This window comes from Podarcis liolepis (genome assembly GCF_965112155.1).
Source record: "Podarcis liolepis genome assembly, chromosome: 9".
NCBI lineage: Eukaryota > Metazoa > Chordata > Lepidosauria > Squamata > Lacertidae > Podarcis > Podarcis liolepis.
In genome coordinates, this window is record NC_139564.1 from 64,903,348 (window position 1) to 64,922,545 (window position 19,198).

General features: G+C 44.2%; 1 protein-coding gene across 4 annotated transcripts in view; it reads right to left on the reverse strand.

Annotated features, from left to right (window-relative positions):
- PCDH7 (protocadherin 7) overlaps positions 1-19,198 on the reverse strand; it is a 413,484-nt gene that overhangs the window by 299,416 nt on the left and 94,870 nt on the right. The gene's annotated exons all lie outside the window — the stretch shown is intronic.

Consider the following 19,198-nt stretch of genomic DNA (forward strand, 5'->3'; position numbering starts at 1 on the left):
ATTTCCTACCCAAGTGCAGCCAAAAAGGCAGAATGTTGGGTAGGGATAAGGAAGAGACGACAAGGATATGCAAATGATCCATATTCTCAGTCTTCAGGTGGTAGAAGCACGATTAAAACACATTTGTCGCCCAAGTCATTAAAATTCTGAGCAGCACAGTCCTGCTCAACAAAGCCCAATTCTAAAATGGTGACCTTAAATGTGTCCTAATGAAAGATACGTGCAGCAAGAGGAACAGCCCAGGTCTCCAAATCTACATGGCACATCATAGCTGAGGGTTTTTGACGCTATTAGCAATTTTGATGTAAAATATATTAGTTGAAGAATTAATTCGGCAATTTATTTTGGGAACTGTCTCAAACAATTATGATAGTGTTGGGGTGGAGTAGATGATTAATTAAGCACAGATGGTTCTAAGGTTATACACATTGCATCGCATTGTTAAAGGGAAATTGAAATAGACAAAAGTAAAAATAGAATTCTTTGTCATTTTTTTTAAAAAAACTAGGCATAAATTAAATGATTCATCTGCAGATCATGTGCTCCTGTCATTAAGGGGCTGAGGGTGTTGTGTTATGATAATTTAGGGTATAATTAGATTAATACTGTATAGATTTGTGTGTGTATGTGTGTGTGTTTAACTGCTGGTTGTTTATTTTTAATCCCATAAAATGTGTATCTAGTTGCTGAATGAAGGTTAGAACTGTGCAATAGACATGAACAATTCTTTTTCAAAAAGGTAAAATGAAGTTAAAATAATCTGAAACCTTCCAGTGCTCTCAGGTTTAGTCTCATTATCTCACTTTGCTGATGAAACCAAAGTATTCAAGGGCACTAAGTGCAGAACTATGGTTTTTCAAATCCATGCTTGCATTATAATGAAAATGAAGGGAAATTGCAGGGAAGAACTGCAGACCCAAGGCACAGTGAATCTGTGGGTGGGGAGCAGGCGGAGAATAAAGACCAGGGAGTCAAGTTTTGGATTAAATTAGGCTGCAACTTCTTTGATGATAGACAATAGTTTTGACGTAGGCATTGGGCACTGATCAACCAGCCCATCTGCTAGTTCATAAACTTTCAAATGACAGGTGGGGTTGGCCAAATATTAGGCAGGATGGACTGCTTCTGGTGGACCTTATCTGGTCACAGCTAGGGGGCACTATGGCCTGTCAGCCCTCAGCTGAGGAAGAAGGCAAGGAAAGGATTCAGTACTTCCCTTCTATCCACCAAGTCTCCCCTGCAAAGACCCCCTTGCACTACTGGAAAACACACACACACACTAAAGCAACATGTAGTGCTAACCCAAGAAGGTTATTCCTTTCCTCCCTGCCAGCATGTTAGTGACTAGAAACCTATTCTGATCACCTTTTCCTGATGATATTATGCAATTGGGCTACCTCATTAAGTAGGTTAGATCCATGATCACCTAATGAGCTTCAAGGTTGAATGTGAAGGATTCCTTCCAGTAACACCACACTTGCTATCAAACATATTTCAAGCCACTTCTACAAGAGCTTTATCCCCCTAGTTTTGTGAGAATAATGGAACTGAAAGGTGACATTCTCATTCTCTCTCTCTCTCTCTCTCTCTCTCTCTCTCTCTCTCTCACACACACACACACACCTTCCTTGAAAATAGGCCAACAACACAATTTGCTTCCAACTATGCAAAGGATTGGATCAATAGTAATACCCAAATATGACAATATTAATAGCTTTTTAATATTATTAGCTTTCCACACATGGAGAAGTAAAGAAGCAATCAAGCAGCATCCGCAAGCTGCTTTACAGAATTTACGTTGGAATGAAGAAGCTGTCACATTGATCCCAGAGGACACAGAATGCAGAGATTCTTCAAAAGAAGAAAAAGCTTCATTTGAACCAAGTAGGGTTTCAAATGCTTTGTGTCTATGCACAATTCTTCCCCTATCCTTCGCACTTAGATCTTAGTGGCGTGCAAAAAACGACGCTCTAAAGCTAGTGTTTTCCTATCTATGGCTGGAATTTTTCAGAACAAAGAAGCAGGAAGCCATTAAGAGAGATACAGTGTACAACCCTAAGCTTACTTAGTTGCAACTACCTAGCAGAAAACCCCAATGAACAAAATGGGCTTTACATGGGTGTAAACATGCATAGGAATGATAGGATTGTGCTGTCACAGTTGCAAATGAAATCAACGAGACTTACTTCAAATTCAAGACAGCTTAGATTCACCTGACAATATTAACAAATATCACCCGTAGACCTTGTTAATAGGGTTAGAGTTACAGAAGATTCTTCCAGTTGCAATTCAGTATCTGTCATCTTGGGAAGCAACATGGAATATGGCTTAAAAATATGAAACTCCGTTTTTTCTTTGTATCTCAAGAAAGCCCTCTGAAAGAACAGGGCTGGTCCCTGACCCCATTCCTTCTTTGTTTGCTATGGGGTGAGGGCTGTCCGCCACCACAATCCTCTGGGTACAAGTGTTGGGTGGCATACAATTGGAGGTTCAAAAGGAGTCACAATAGAAGGCCAAGAAAGAAGCTAAGAGTAGATTCATTCAGGTAAGTGTTTGCTTTGTTTCCAATTCATGTGCTTCTGTGATTTGTCTTCTTAGTTCCTGCACAATGCAGCAGAAGCAAAGCCATGACTGAAATGTTCCTTCTCCCTCTTAAACATGACCCAATGGCATTTAGCCATGGACTAAGGGAAAGAAAAACCACAGTTTACTATTCTGTTCCTACAACAGGAGTGTTTTTGTTCCTGCAAACAGGGGTGAATAAACTCGTGTCCGAGGCTATTCAGTATCCGTAAAGAAAATACACAAATTCACAAGGAAACAGGTTAAACACAAAGCTCTCTCTAATTCTCTCTCTGTGGTCCCATTCACATCATGCATTTAGAGCACATTCAAAGTACGTAACTTCCCTCAAACAAACCTGGGAACTGTACAGTAGTTTGTTAAGAGTGATGAGAATTGTAGCTCTGTGACCAGAAAACCACAGTTCTCGAGATTCTTTGTTGGAAGCCTTTGCTGGTATAAAACCTATAGAGGTCTGCATGCCTCCCATGTATGAGAGAGGAAAGCTGTTTAAGGCAGGTAATTTAGAGAGAGGGAAAACGTCATTCTCACTTGCAGCCGCCAGCATCTGTTTTTCATCCCCACACATGAACAAAGGGAGGAAATTGTATGGAACTCTTCAGAATGTGTAGTTTGCCCCTTTGTTGCACACTATAACAAGAAAATGCCTCATCTGTACTTGTTGGAGATTATGAATCCACCTCCACATGGTTTCTTGAACTCAAAAGTGAGGGACAAATCAACTCTACTGTTATGAAGATGGCGGGGGTGGGGGGGGGAAGGTTTCTGTACTCAGGTGACAATCTTGTAAGTGTTACTTGATCAGCCGAAGGATACAATAAATCGGAAAACAGCATCTTTTCTATTTCCTTTTAGGAGAAATGTAGAGCAGATAAAAGGCCATTGTGTTTCATTGTGTCCCAGTCTCACACGTGTGCATGATCCCACATGCGGTGCAGGGTAAAATGAGCCACAGAAGATGGTAACTGAATGAAGAGCAAAGAGGAATCTGTGCAGTAGGAAGATTGCCCCCCTCTCATATTCATAGGCAAGCAAAACCACTGGAAAATTAATGTAGGCTTGACAAAGTACTGGGTATTTTTTCCTCTCCCTGCACATGTTAAAATTAAGTATTCCATTTTCTCCTTGCTGAATCCCTCTTGGTAATTCGACTGGATCATGATTTCCTCAAAACCAAGAACTACCCCATTAGCATTGTAGCTTATGGCTCTTTTGTTCTCAATCTGCATATCCATTATTGCAGTTCACAAATCCTCAAAATCATATTCGAAGTTCCTCTCCTTCCTTAAACATGAAGCATTTTATATTCCTCATCTGGGTCAAAGATTCCTTCTTTATCTTTCGTTATCAAATTCCGTTTAATAGACCAAGGACTTTGCTATGGGGTGCCTTTCCCTGTTCACACTTCAGCGCTCTGCACCCCGAGGGCAAACCAGAAAGTAATCCCACCCCAGCCATTTTAAATGTTTACTTTTCGTTACTTGAAATGGAGGGGAGATTTATGAATGCCAAGTGGTTTTTCACAACACTTACAGCTTGCCTGCACCATTTGCGCTGTATTAACCTTTATGTTTCATTAATGCATTTTCTGTGGGGGCTTGTTTTTTTCTTTTCTTCCAAAGGTTTAATTAAACTTAGGACAATTAGAGAATTATTATGTGCATTTTCTCTGCTTAAGACATTAGAAAATGTTCTTGCTATTAAGCTGGTGCTAGAGTTTATTAAAATGCAGCACTAAAGTCCCCAAAAAGTTCCTGCATGATGGGATAGGCTCTCCCTCTATATAAATCAGCTTCTAACCATGCTTTAATCACTGCCATTCTTTCTTTGTACATCACACTTCACTCATCTAGCTTCATCATGAAATGCTATCCAGGATCACAATGGAGGATGTAACACACCGGCTAAGTGCAGGTATAGATTTTGCTGGTGTCCCTAAATGTACCCCTTTCCTTTCACCCATATACATAGTTTCCATCCATTCCTATTACAACGTCTTGAGTGTGGTGGGTTAGCCTACATGGTGTTCAAGTCCCTTGTAATTCTTGCGGTCCTGGATCCAGCAATGGTTAAAATCCAGTGGATGATCCAGTTGCTTGAAGGAGCCAGGCCAGCTTCTTGCTAAGTTACATGGACCTAAGCATAGTCCTTAGTATAATGGGAGATTCAAATCGCCGACCTTCTGATCGGCAAGCCCAAGAGGTTTAGTGGTTTAGACCACAGCTCCTGCCAACCTAGCAGTATGAAAGCATGCCAGTGCAAGTAGATAAATAGGTACCACTGCGTTGGGAAGGTAAACGGTTTTCCATATGCTCTGGTTTCCATCACGGTGTCCCGTTGCACCAGAAGCAGTTTAGTCATGCTGGCCACATGACCTGGAAACTGTCTGTGGACAAACACCAGCTCCCTCAGCCTGAAAGCGAGATGACTACTGCAACCCCATAGTCAACTTTAACTAGACTTAACCGTCTAGGGGTCCTTCACTTTTTACCTCTACCTTAGTATAACAAAGGAAGTGGGTTGTGCCAGCGGGGAAATGGATGGGCAAGACAAAGGCCTAGTGGAGTGTGTGAGAGCTGGGATGGAAGCAGGCAGAAGCAGAGAGTGAGAGCCGTGCTTGACTCCAGCCAATAAATATGAGCATGCACAGAGTGGTAGTCTTTCTTGGGTTTCTTTCTTTCTTTCATTCTTTTCTTTTTGGTATTCAATTCCTAGTATTTTGGAATTCTAATCTCGTTTGAGTGTAGGAGATTAGAACTATTCATCTGCCTGAGCTATGGCAAACCTGGCTATTGCGATGAATTTTTGTCTGCAGCTAATGATCACTGCCATGGGCAGTGCTTTGACTCGGTGCCATTTTCTCTATTCTGCCATATTTCTCCTCTGAACGGAGCTCACACATTGACAGCTTGCACAAATCAGACAGAAGTGGTATGAAAGAATCATCTCCCAAACCAAGCCCCTTAACCCCAACCACCTTCACACAGAAACCAGGATAACGTTTGTACACATGCCGCACAAATAAAAATACTGAGGATCCATTCCAGTTGTTGTTTTTTCTCATAAAGTTGGAATTTTTTTTGGCAGTAGAATAAAAATCAGTTTGGGGTTTTTTTAGTACAATATTTCAGATTGTTAGCTGAATAACGACACCATGTGTCAGCTTGACACACAAAAACTGAAAAACAATACAGAAACTATACTACTATGGCATAGTGGTAAGTGCAGAAAGGTCTTGAGTGTCAGAACTGAGAACCTATCCTTTGAACCATTCATCTCCTCCCTCCTGTTGCATACAAACTTTGGCATGAAGAATCTAGCTTGTATCAAACCTCTGATCCCCCTGACATCTGAACCAGGGGACTCTGACTTACTGTCAGTTAACAACCAAGGAAAATAAATTGTAGTGAAGCTCAGGTAATATCTTGGGCATATTCCATGATCTAGCACTGCCTCTGGATGTTCTGGTCCAGCATCATCAACCGACTTATACAATCAGAGAATTGTGTAATTGCAGAGTTGAAAGGGATCTCTAGGGCATTCTGGTCCAACCACCTGGAATACAGGTATCTCAACTAACGTATCCATGACTCATGGCCATCCAACCTCTGCTTAAAAACCTCCAAGGAAGGAGAGCCTACAATGTTTTGAGGGAGTCCATTCTCCTGTTAAACAGCTCTTACTACAAGAAAGTTCTTCCTGATGTCTCCTTTATCATGGCCCTCCTCTGCACACCTTCCAGCTCATCAATAACCTTCTTAAACAGTGAAGCCCAGAACTGGCCACAGTTCTAGGACATTTCCTGGTATTGATGTCAAGCTAACCAGCTGGTAGGTAGCTGGGTCTTCTCCCCCCCACACACACACTTTTGAAGATAGGGACAACATTTGCCCACCTCCAGTCTGCAGGGGCATCACCTGTTCTCCAAGATTTCTCAAAGATTATAAACAGGGCTCTGAGATTACATCCACATGCTCCTTTAGCGCTCTTGGGTGCAGATTTGTTCATTTAAAGTAGCTAAGTGTTTCCTTACCACCTCTTTCCCTATCTTGGGTGGCAACTCCATCCTTATATTGTTTATTCTGTTATCACCAGGTTAAGTACTGCTTTACTTTTGGGTGAAGACAGAGGCCAAGCAGGTGCTGAGCAGTTTTGCCATCTCTCTGTCACCCAATAGCATTCTCCCGTCTTTTCCATGCAAAGGACCTACTACTTGCTTCTTCTTTCTCTTGCTTCAAACATAGCCAAAGAATTATTTTTCCATTATTTTTAACCTGTCTTGCAAGCTGCATTCTGAGCTTCGGCCCACCACCTGACCTTCTCCCTGCAACTGTTGTCTTCTTGTGTATACTCTTCCCTTCTGATTTCCCATTTCTTCCATTTCTTATATATACCTTTCTTAAATCTCAGCTCATTTGTAAGCTCCTTATGCAGCCAGCAGCACCCTTTCTCTTAGGGGGTATTTGATGTGAGGAAATGATAGTCTGGGAAAGAGTTAAACACCCTATTGCTCTTTGACTCCATATGCCTCCTAACTCCTAATAATAAAACCTACAATATCCACACACAGGGGCTGCTATCCTCTTTGTCCTTTATTCAGTGCAGGGGAGAAGTTATGGACTGGAATAAAATAAGCACAAGGAAGGCAGAGTCTAAGATAGGATCTAGTGCCACTAAGTCATTTAAGACTTTGCTATCTTTGGTTGCAAAAAAAATGAGGCATTCTCTGTTCAGACCTGCCAAGAAGCTCTCACCAAAACCAGTCTCATTCTTTTACGGCAGCGAAACACATGTAGTCAGACTTCTAATAATATTAGCCCAACCGGTGCTATTTTAACAGGCTTCTGCCTTGCATGTTCTTGCCATAAAAGGACTTTAGTCTAAAGAGTCAGACAATGGAAACAAACCTGACCATTAATCAGCTCCGCAGGCAGGCATCTGGTGCAAATATAGATCCATTAAAGAGTCCCTGCCAATGTGAGCTGTGCAACAGATAAGAATCAGTGCAATGCTTCTCCCTTTTTTCTTCTTTCAGAGTCTGTGCATTGGCAGCGCTGCGATTGAAGCTTTTCTGAGCTTGTCTCTTCTCTCCCCCCAAATTTCATTCCTTGATGCCATCGGCCTGTGCTATTATGCTATATGCCTCTTTAACGTTAGTAGGTTCTGTATCTCTAAGTAGGATGCCTACTTCCTCACAGATTGTATATGAAGCACTTGTGTCCTTCAGATAAGGATGGACTACAACTCCCATCCTCCCTGATCATTACGTATGCTAGCTGGGCCTGATGCGAGCTGAAATCCATTAACATCTGGAGAGCACTGTATTGGCAGCCTTTTATACACAGCCTGTTGGCATAAGATACAAATGCAATACAAGTGCACAAAGAAAATTACCTGCCCCTAGAAGTATGTGACTTGCTTTCCCACCCCCACCCCCGCACATATGTATACAATCACACCGCTGGCAAATTATGCCTCATGCAGAAATTACTAGGGGTGGATGAATCTGTCAATCTCAGCTTCTCATTTTTCCAATCTTAAATGCAGTTCCACACATTTCTGCGGTAGCTTGTGATAAGCCTAGCTTCTGTGGTCTAAGCTCTGGTAACCACTAATCTGAATCACTGTACAGTCAACCCTCGGTTGTCAAACATAATCCATTCGGGAAGAAAGTTTGACTTCCAGAACATTCAACAACTGAGGCACGACTTCCGATTAGTTGCAAAAGCTTCTTGCACTCAAGTGGAAGGTGCGCCAGACATTCAATTTCTGAAAAACATTGGAAAACCAGAGCATTTACCGTATTTTGCGCCCCATAAGACGCTCCGGCCCATAGGACGCACCTAGTTTTTTTTTGGGGGGGAAATAAAGGGGAAAAAATATTTTCGCCCCCCCCCCCAGGTGCGGGGCTGGAAGAACCAGCTCGGGGAACAGTGGGAAGGCACGCTCTGCCTCCCCGCTGTCCCCCGAGCTTGTGGGGCTGGCGATGGGGAGAAGTGCGCTGATCCCGCAACTGCAGGCAGCTCTGCACCACCATCCGGAGCGGGGCGGGACTTAGCGCCCCGCTCGGGGTGGCGGTGCAGATCTGCCTGCAGTCCCTGGACGGCAGACAGCTCTGCGCCGCCATCCCGAGTGGGGCGGGACTTAGCGCCCCGCTCGGGATGGCGGCGCAGATCTTCCTTCAGTCCCGGCACGGCAGGCAGCTCTGTGTCGCCATCCTGAGCGGGGCGGGACATAGCGCCCCGCTTGGGATGGCGGCCCAGATCTGCCTGCAGTCCCCGCACGGCAGACAGCTCTGCGCTGCCATCCCGAGCGGGGCGGGACTTAGCGCCCCGCTCAGGATGGTGGCGCAGATCTGCCTGCAGTCCCAGGCTCCCGGTGGCCGCGCAGAGCTGCGCTGATCCCGGGACGGCAGGCAGCTCTGCACCGCCATCCGGAGCGGGGCGGGACTTAGTGCCCCACTCCCGATGGCTGCGTAGAGCTGTGCTGAGCCGGGGACTGCAGGCAGCTCTACGCAACCCTCGGAGCCGGTCTCCCGAGGGTTGCACAGAGCTTCCTGAAGCCTGGAGAGCGAGAGGGGTCAGTGCGCACCGACCCCTCTCGCTCTCCAGGCTTCAGCGAAAGCCTGCATTCGCCCCATAGGACGCACCCAGATTTCCCCTTCATTTTTGGAGGGGAAAAAGTGCGTCCTATAGGGCGAAAAATACGGTACTTCTGGGTTTTCAGCATTCAGGAGCCGAAATGTTTGAAAACGGAGCCATTTGAGAGACTGTAACACATTATATGAGACGTGAGTGGTGCTGTGGTCTAAACCACAGAGCCTAGGGCTTGCCAATCAGAAGGTCAGCAGTTCGAATCCCCGCAATGGGGTGAGCTCCTATTATTCGGTCCCAGCTCCTGCCAACCTAGCAGTTCGAAAGCACGTCAAAGTGCAAGTAGATAAATAGGTACCACTCCGGTGGGAAGGTGAATGGTGTTCCTGTGCGCTGCTCTGGTTTCGCCAGAAGCAGCTTAGTCACGCTGGCCACATGACCCAGAAGCTGTACGCCGGCTCCCTCGGCCAGTAAAGCGAGATGAGCGCCCCAATCCCAGAGTCGTCTGTGACTGGACTTAATGGTCAGGGGCCCCTTTACCTTTACCTTTAACACATTATACATGGGGCAACAACTGAAACTGGTGCAGAATTCAGCAGCCAGATTGCTGACTGGGCCAAGATGGTCCAAGCATACAAAGCCAATTTTGGCATGGCTGTGCTTGCTACCACTTAGTTTCCAGGCTCAATCCAAAGTGCTGCTTTTCACCTATTAAGCCCAAACCTCCACTGGACATCCAAGATCCTTCTTTGTTCCCCCAACTTCAAGAGAGCTGACAACACAAGAAAGGGTCTTTTCAGTGGTGGCTCCCTAATTTTGGAATGTTCTCTTCAGTCAGGTACACTTATCACCATCTCTTTTAGGCATCAGGAAAAAAAGATTTCTCCCTATCAAGGTCTTTGACTCTTAATTTGGAGGTTTTAGATATTTGTGACCTCTTTCAGTGATTGTGATTGTTATACCTGACTTTTATATGAATGTATTTTTGGTTATTATACTAGTTTTATACTAGTTCTAATGTTTGTTCTATTTTTAAGTCACTTTTGCTTATAACTTGTAATCAATCAATGGAATAATAGTAATGACATTATTATTATTATTATTATTATTATTATTATTATTATTATTATCTTTAAAAGGGCCTCATGAAAATCCAAAAGCTTTTAGTCCGAGTTTTTCCTAATATGCACAATTTTTGTATGCAATTTAAACTAATATACACACTTGTGCAAGCAATTTTGTATGTTATTTTCACAAATCCATGCACCTTTATGCACTTTTGCATTATTTTAAAATGCATTTATATACTGCCCCTGCATGAAATATAACATGGCAGTATACAACAATGTCTACAATAAAATATAAAACACCATAAAAACAGTAAAACATTCAAGTGACTGGCTAATCAGATAAAATAAAATAGTTACATAGGCTCTCCAACATAAAAGATCTTCAAGAGATGCCTGGAAATCAGAAGTGAGGGTGCTTTCTGATCATTGCTCCACAACATGGGAGTAGCAGAACTAAATGCCTGACTCTTAGGGGAGCCCAGTTGGGCCTCTGTAGCACTCAGAACAACTAGCAGTGCTCCTCTGGGTGATCTCAGTAATCAAGTTAGAGTATGGCTCAGATGGTCCCTTGGACCCAAGTTGTTCAAGGCTTTGTATATTCATACAAGGACACGGAACCTGGCTAGTGCAGATGTTTTAGCAAACACATTATGTGTTGTGGGCTACCTACCCCATCAACCATCTAGCCACTGCATTCTGCGCCACCTAGAGCTTCCAGATCTGTAGCCATTACTTGTGGGGAGACCTGGTTGCAAAATTCAGAGAAGCACAAAAGTTCAGTCCAGATTTCTATAGGAGGCCTGCAACAAAAGATGACGGGGAAAGTGCCCCCTCCTGTTTTCACTCTTCTGAGAGGGTGTTGAAATATGTTTCACTCATCGCAAAGTATTGGAAGACACAGGATTTACCCACTCTGGAAGAATGGCAGATGAAGGTGATAGACTATATGGGACTGGCCGAAATGACTGGCAGAATCCGAGACCAGGGGAAAGAGACGGCGGAAGAAGATTGGAAGAAATTCAAAATTTATCTTAAGAAATATTGTAAAATTAATGAATGCTAAAATGTTGAGGTTATAGAAAAAAGGGGACTACAGCTGTAAAAGATTAAGTAAAAGAAAAGAACAAGGGAAAATTAGATAAAATTAAGGGGGAGGATTTGCTGAAACAAATTTGGAAATTGGGATGCAGAAAGGGGAGGTACGGGGAAGTCGGTGAAGTAAGGTTTAAGAAAAAAGGATTTGAAATTATACATGTTTGTTTATGTGTTTCTTTGTTTGTATTGTGCATTGTTTGTGTTTATAAAAATTGTGAAAAACTAATAAAAAAATTTATATATAAAAAAGAAAGAAATATGTTTCAAGGATTGGGTGCAAAATTCACTGTCGTTCCCCCCAGCAACTCTCCACTGCCACTTCTTGTGATGGAGTCCACCCAGCAGGCAGGGCGATGGATTCTGAGTTGTTAACCCTGTAAGCTCTGATTCTCCATCACACTTCTACCCCAGGGTTTCCCTTGGAAGAGCATGGCAGCATGGTGCAGCATTGTTCCAGAAGCATTGTGGGAAATTGTAGGTGGCAATCAGCAAAAAAAGAGAGGAAGATCTGGGGGAGTGAGATTTACGCCCTTCTCAGTATGAAATTCATACTGTCAAATATCCCAAATTTCCCCCTTTTGTGATCCCAAATGGGGCGCTGTGGATCAAACCACAGAGCATAGGACTTGCTGATCAGAAGGTTGGCAGTTCGAATACCTGCGACAGGGTGAGCTCCCGTTGCTCAGTCCCTGCTCCTGCCAACCTAACAGTTCGAAAGCAAAGTGCAAGTAGATAAATAGGTACCGCTCCAGCGGGAAGGTAAACGGCATTTCTGTGTGCTGCTCTGGTTCGCCAGAAGCGGCTTAGTCATGCTGGCCACATGACCCGGAAGCTGTATGCCGGCTCCCTCTGCCAATAAAGCAAGATGAGCGCTGCAACCCCAGAGTCGGTCACGATTGGACCTAATGGTCAGGGGTTCATTTACCTTTACCTTTACCTAGCTATTTCAAGGCAAACTGCAGATCAGCAGTGTGAGACCACGGTGTGCAGGGACAAAGTGAACTAAGAAACAAGGCAAATTTCAGATGGTTTTGGATATGATATGATATGGTATGAAATGAATGAAACAGTTGGGACAAGTTAAGCTTCCAGATACCAGAGTGTAGAGAAATAGGAATGTCAACTGGAAATCCATAAGGAAAGAGGTACTATTTGCTTCCCGTTTCTAAAAGGGCTGTTTTGATTAAGAGATTGGGAAAGGCAGCTGATTCACAGAAAAAGCTGAATTGTTACACGTTAAGTGGAAGATCTATGGGAAAACACAGAAAGGGCAGAGTGGCAAGCAAATGAGCAAAAAACTATCTTATGCAAGTCCTTGGTACAGATTGAAGAGGTCATGCAACAATTGACTTGCATAGAGTGTCGCAAGTGCTTAGCATACATTATCTTCAGTCAGGCTTACATGAGCCGTATATGCAATGCTCCCTCCAAGTTTATCCATCCTGCTCCTCTTTACCTGCTACAAGGATGGAAGCACAATGAGCATGATCCTGCCACACCACACACTTTGTACTACTAGAAATCACCAGGGGTGGGTGCAGGGGGAGGGAGAAAAATCAAGACGTAGGATTGGCATCTACAGCAACCAATGCACACCCTCCATATCCAGCCTAAATGCATTTTCCCACTAAAACGCTAGCATAGTTGGAAGGGGCCCTGAGGGTCATCTAGTCCAACCCCCTGAAATGCAAGTATATGCAGCTGTCCCATTCAGGGATCAAACCTGCAACCTTGGTGTTATCAGCACCACGCTCCAACCAACGGAGCTATCCAGGCTCTCATGTATTTTAGTTATTCATAAAAGTTAATAGTTCCTGTGCCCTGTGAGTGCTGATGCCCCTACCAAGTTAAGCTCTTTTTATGTCTATTTATTTCATTCCGATGCTAAGCATAACTCAGAAGAAATATTTTTTTTCGTATGCATATCCTATCCTTCCTTCAAACAGCTCAGAAGAGCATAAACGACCCTGTTCTATCCTTAAAATGGCCCAAGTTGGGCTAAAAAAGTGACAATAGCCCTATTTTTAACAAATGCTTTCCTTTATTGTTAATTTTAATTTCCTTTGCATGCTTTCAATTGTTTCAGCTTTTTCCCATTAATAATTTTAACATTCCTGGAAAACTACTTGGAAGTTTTACTTCAATCAAATAGTATATAAAATTTGGTAAATAGATAAAATAGTAACTATAATATGCTTAACTCTGCCAGGGCCAAGTTAATCAGATTCCCTTGGAAATAAATCCATTGTTTTCAGTAGGACGTGTTTTTGTGTTTTGGGGTACAGAATATTAGCATTGTATATCAAAGCAGAAAAGCTGTAAGGCATCATTAAAAACTAGAAGAGAATATGAAAGCAAAATGATGAAATTGGTTTATCACAGTGAACTGCACCCATGATGAACGAGTTGATTTTCTGACTTAAAAATGTAGCAGCCTTTCATTTGCTATTGAGTGGCTGCATTTATCTCTGAAGCACACACCGCAAAATATTTTGCTGCATAAGTTTTATGAATATAACTATTTTGTAGTGCTGTAAGAGGGGGGGAACAAGAGAAAATACTTTGCTCATGTCCTTTGCTCATTAATTTAGACCGGGGTAGTCAACTTTTTATACCTACCGCCCACTAATGCATCTTTCTTGATGGTAAAACTTCCTTACCGCCCACCAGTGTTCGATGGAAGGAGGATTCAGCTTGTGCCATAGAACCCCCTACCGCCCACTTAGAATCCTGAAATGCCCACTAGTGGGTGGTAGGGACCAGGCTGACAAGCCCTGATTTAGACACTGAATTCCCAGAAAGAACATTAAATAATACTTTGGTTTGTTTGTTTCAGTCAGATAACTCTCTCACACAAACACTATCTGATTAGCATTCAGTTCTTTTGAGAATATATAATTGTGATTGCGTCACACTTGTCAATTTCCCTACATCCATTTCCCTGATGTCTCCATCACATGAACAAGCAACAAAAGATTGTATGTATTTATGTCAGTTGATGATGATGATGATTAGCTGCTGGTTCACATGTTTCTTCTTTCCATGTACAGTGGTGCCCCGCAAGACGAATGCCTCGCAAGACAAAAAACTCGCTAGACGAAAGGTTTTTTCATTCGCGATTTGCCTCGCAAGACGAATTCTCCTATGGGCTTGCTTCGCAAGACGAAAACGTCTTGCGACTTTGTTAAACCGTTTAAACCGTGCTTCGCAAGAAGAAAAATTCGCTAGACAGCAAAAATTGCGGAACGAATTAATTTCGTCTTGCGGGGCACCACTGTATTACATTAATCATTGATCAACTGGTTCTTGGGCTCCTTATAGAACAACCCTATATACATGTCTGCTGTCAGGCTTCAGGGACTTGGCTTCCTCCACCCCCCCCCCCTTTGTAGTAGATAAACAGAACAAAGCAAAAGGAGTCTCTTACCAGTTAGAGATTTTAATGATCACAGCGAGAGAACAAAGAATCCATTCCTAGGAATGAAGGTGCTCCCAATTAAGGTTTACACCCACTCTCCCCCCCCCAGTCACCCACGTCACTTCCGCGTCTTGCAACCTGCTCTCGCAACCACTGTGCTTTCTGTGCTGCCACCTTATCTGCTCTTCTTGACCTTGGGCTAAGCGGATGTACACTTTCCAGCAAAAGTGAGTCTGTTAACTCTCCCTCTCCCAGTTCTTCTTCTCCTAGCTGTTCACCACCCAGTTCTTCCCAACTTTTGTCTTCTGAACTATGTCCCTCTGTGAACCACTGTTCCAAATCTATACTGTCCTCTTGCTCCTGGGAAGATTCAGGCTCCTGCTCAGGAGCACGGGGAGGGGGAGGCTCCCACCATTTCTCCTCAGTGCAGCCCTCCTCAGCACGATCCCTGACATCTATTCAGAAGGAAGTCAAATTAAGTATTGTCAGGCTTACTCCCAGGAAAGTGTACATCAAATTGTAGCTTAGTCACCAGTACATACCACAGCAAAAAGTAGTGAAAACTTTGTTATTACCGTATTTTTCTCTCTATAACACGCAGATTTTTTCTCCTAAAAAGGAAGGGGAAATGCCTGTGCGTGTTATTGAGGGAATGTGTGGTCCCTGGAGCCAAAAAATCAGGCAAAAATCAAATTGCGCAGTCACGGAGAAGAGAAACCTGAAAAGAGGAAGCTGCTGCTTTCCTGCATTCTGCCTCAGGGTCTTACTGCCCACCCTTTTCTGTTTCGTTGCTGTGTTTGCTCAAACAGAACAAAGAGCAGGGAAAGCCCCTCCCCTCCAGGCAAGCAGAGGGGAAAGCAGAGTGTCGTTCCTTCCTCTGTGTGCTCCGGTGCTGCTGAAAACATGCAGGTGGGAGAGAGAGAGAGAGAGCGCGAGCTGGCTGGCTTGGGTGGGGGGAAACTTTTGCCTTCCTTTCCTCCCTCCCGTTATACCCCTCTCCTGCATTCTTAGCCAGCTGCTTCTCTGCACACCCCTCTCGTGCTCCTTGTCCCTTCTGTGTTTTTCCTTCCCTCCCCACTTAAAATGTGGTTACAAAGCATGGATCCACATGGATTCTCAGGATTTTTGCATTGGGTCACCCCAAATTCACCATCAGATCACATGTCTGTGGCCACAGCATGAAGCACAAAAATGATACATCCACTGTTTCATTCAGAATGTTTTTTCCCTTGTTTTCCTCCTCTAAAAACGATGTGTGTGTTATGGTCAGGTGCGTGTTATAGAGCGAAAAATATGGTATAACTGATACAAAGCTGTTGTAACGATTACTGAGGTGACACAGAATCACAGAATTGAAGAGTTGGAAGGGACCACTACAATGCAACCCCCTGCGATGCAAAATCTTTTGCCCAATGTGGGGCTTGAGCCACTTAGATTAGGAGTCTCATGCTCCACCAACTGAGCTATCCCAGCCTGTGTATCTAAAATTGTTGGAAGAACGTTTGAAAATGAATTCTTAGCCATCCAGACACCCTCTAAGTCAGGCACAGAGAACCTCAGGCACGGGCCCCAAATGTGCCCATCCGGTCTTCTCTGCCTGCCCCTCACAACTGCCCCAAGGCCACACCCCTCACTGTCCCCAATTTACGCCACATGCATTTTCCGTTGGCTTGAATGTGCCCTTGAACTCTGATAAAGCTTGCCTGCATGATGGATGCAGAGTGCGCTCTCTCTCACACACACGCTCTCTCTCGCTCTCTCTCGTGTGTGTGTGTTGTAAGAAACCAGCCCCCTGTTCAAAGGCAAAATTTACATTTGTTGTTTCATCCACTTTTGCCTCGAGCGCGTAACCCTTAGATAATTGCCCAGAAGGGATTGTAGCCCTCAGGCGGAAAGCAAGTTCCCCAGCCCTGCTGTAAACCATCCTGTTTTTAAAAATGTATCATTAGCGAAGCAGATGGAAGCCTCCATATATTTTTATTTTCAACATTCAGGCAATGCAGGTTTGTTTGTTTGTTTGTTTGTTTAAAAAACACACCCTTGGGATCGGAATCTGTAGCTTGGGAGACTCTCTTAGCCAAGCAAAAGCCTCTTGATTCATTTGGGAGCAATTGGACTCCAAGGCCTGCCCCGGGAGAGGAGCCATGAGAGTCCCAAGTCCTGCCTTTCAACATTTTCTTCCCGGCAGAGTAGCAGGAGAGTGCAGCAGCGACAAGAGAAACATTCAGATCTTTTTGGATCCCCTCCTCTGCTTCTTTGTATCCGTACAGTGCTCCCAAACCTGCGAGCCAGAACCTTACCATTGACCCTGCTTTCCCCCCCAAAACCCGCAAACCTCCACCCCACCACTGACCCTGCCTTTTCTATTGCTCAATTGAGGCAATCCCCTTCAAGCCTGGTAATTATTCCCTGTGCTCAGCTATTGTCTGAAAAGGGAGGAAGGGGGACGAACTCTAAACAAGCTTAATTTATGCAGCAAGTACCGCTGAAGACTGGGTTCTGCACTTTCCATTCATTGAAAATAACAGAGGAGATGAGCCAAGTGGAAGCCAGCCAGATTCCTTTAAAGATCTGTCCCTTGGTGAAGCCAGGGGAGAGAGCTCTCTGAAAAGAGGTTCTGACTGGGCACACTGTCAAAGCTCCGCTGGCTCCACAAAGAAAGAGATAACGCTTCTCGGACAGATGCCGGCACCTTTCCCACTTACAAAGTTAATTTCAAGTACAGAAACATCGCGTTGGGGATTCTTCCGCTAACAGAAGCTGCTCTCTGCTTGGGATTATGCAAGATGGTCACAAAGTAGAAAAGAATGGGATAAACTCTTCCTATGATTCTGTTGTACTGCCTTGGGGTTTTTGAAGGAGTTGTTTTGGTTGAGTTATGGCTCGCCAACTCACACACGTGTATTAGGTATATCATAAGCTTCATTCCTGGATAGATCAGTTGGTTAGAGCGGGTGCTGAAAACACCAAGGTCACAGGTTCAATTTGGGACAGCTGCATCTTCCTGCATTGTAGGACGTTGGACTAGATCAGGCTTCCTCAAACTCGGCCCTCCAGATGTTTTTGGCCTACAACTCCCATGATCCCTGGCTAGCAGGACCAGTGGTCAGGGATGATGGGAATTATAGTCTCAAAACATCTGGGGGGCCAAGTCTGAGGAAGCATGAACTAGATGATTCTCATCGCCCATCTCATTTCCCCAACCACTCTGAGCAGCTCCCAACAGAATATTAATAATAATAACAAAAAAGTGCTAAAACATCAAACATTAGAAACTTCCCTAGGGGCTGCCTTCAGATGTCTTCTAAAAGTCGGATAGTTGTTCATTTCCTTGACATCTGATGGGGGAGCGTTCCACAGGGCGGGTGCCACGACCAAGAAAGCCCTCTGCCTGGTTCCCTGTAGTTTCAGTTTTCGCAGTGAGGGAACAGCCAGAAGGCCCTCGGACTACAGTTCCCATCATCCCTGACCACTGGTCCTACTAGCTAGGGATTCTGGAAGTTGTAGTCTGATAAAAACCTCAAGACCCAAATTTGAGAAAGCCTGTTCCAGCTTAAGATGTCCTTTTTGGGAAGAAGATCCAATTGCTTCCATGTTCCCACAGAAACAGGGACAAGCACCCTCTCTTGTTAAAAATGGCAAACCTTTTTGATAAGCAAACTGTGTTGAGTCCAACGCTGGACATTTCACCACCTGAGGTGGGTGGCTCTGCTGCCACTGCTGTTGCTTCTCCTTCCCCCTGTTTCCCACTACTCTTTCTCTTCTCCCATCCTCCAAACTTACTTTTAAAGTGTATTCACAATGCTAACCAGGTGCCAGTTTTGCCAGCCGCTCTGTGGGACAGGCCATAACTCAGTGGTAATGTGTCTGCCTGAAAATCAGAAGGCCCAGTTTCAAAACTCATCATCTCCAAGTAGGGTTGGAAGAGACACCTACCTGAAATTCTGGAGAGCAGCTGCCAATCAGTGTTGGCAGTGCTAATATAGATTTCCCCTCTCTCCCTCTCTCAAAGTAAAAATCAGCTGCAGTACAGAGAAATGGTTGGATTAAGACTGTGCTGAAGGAATGTATCCTTTTCTTGCATGTAACTTCTCCCCCAATCACAATTTGACGAATCAAGGAATGGTAAGGAAGATATTCAGTAGCTAAATTATACATGCAGTTGGCAAAAGATACAAGATCCCTGCCCGGGGCGGGGGGGGGGGGAGTTGGCAAAAAATCCATGAATCATCCCAACAGATTCCATCTTGTACACTCCAAAGAAGTTCCCATTGCCTTAATGCACCCATCAGAGTTGGAATTACAAGGGACTACATTTGGCAAATCCTCACTGTGATCAACTCCCACCCAGAATTCCATGTTTCCACTGTGGAAGGATGCGAGGATCCAGAATTGGCCTCCACAGTCACCTAGGGACACACTGTTAAGGCTATATTCAT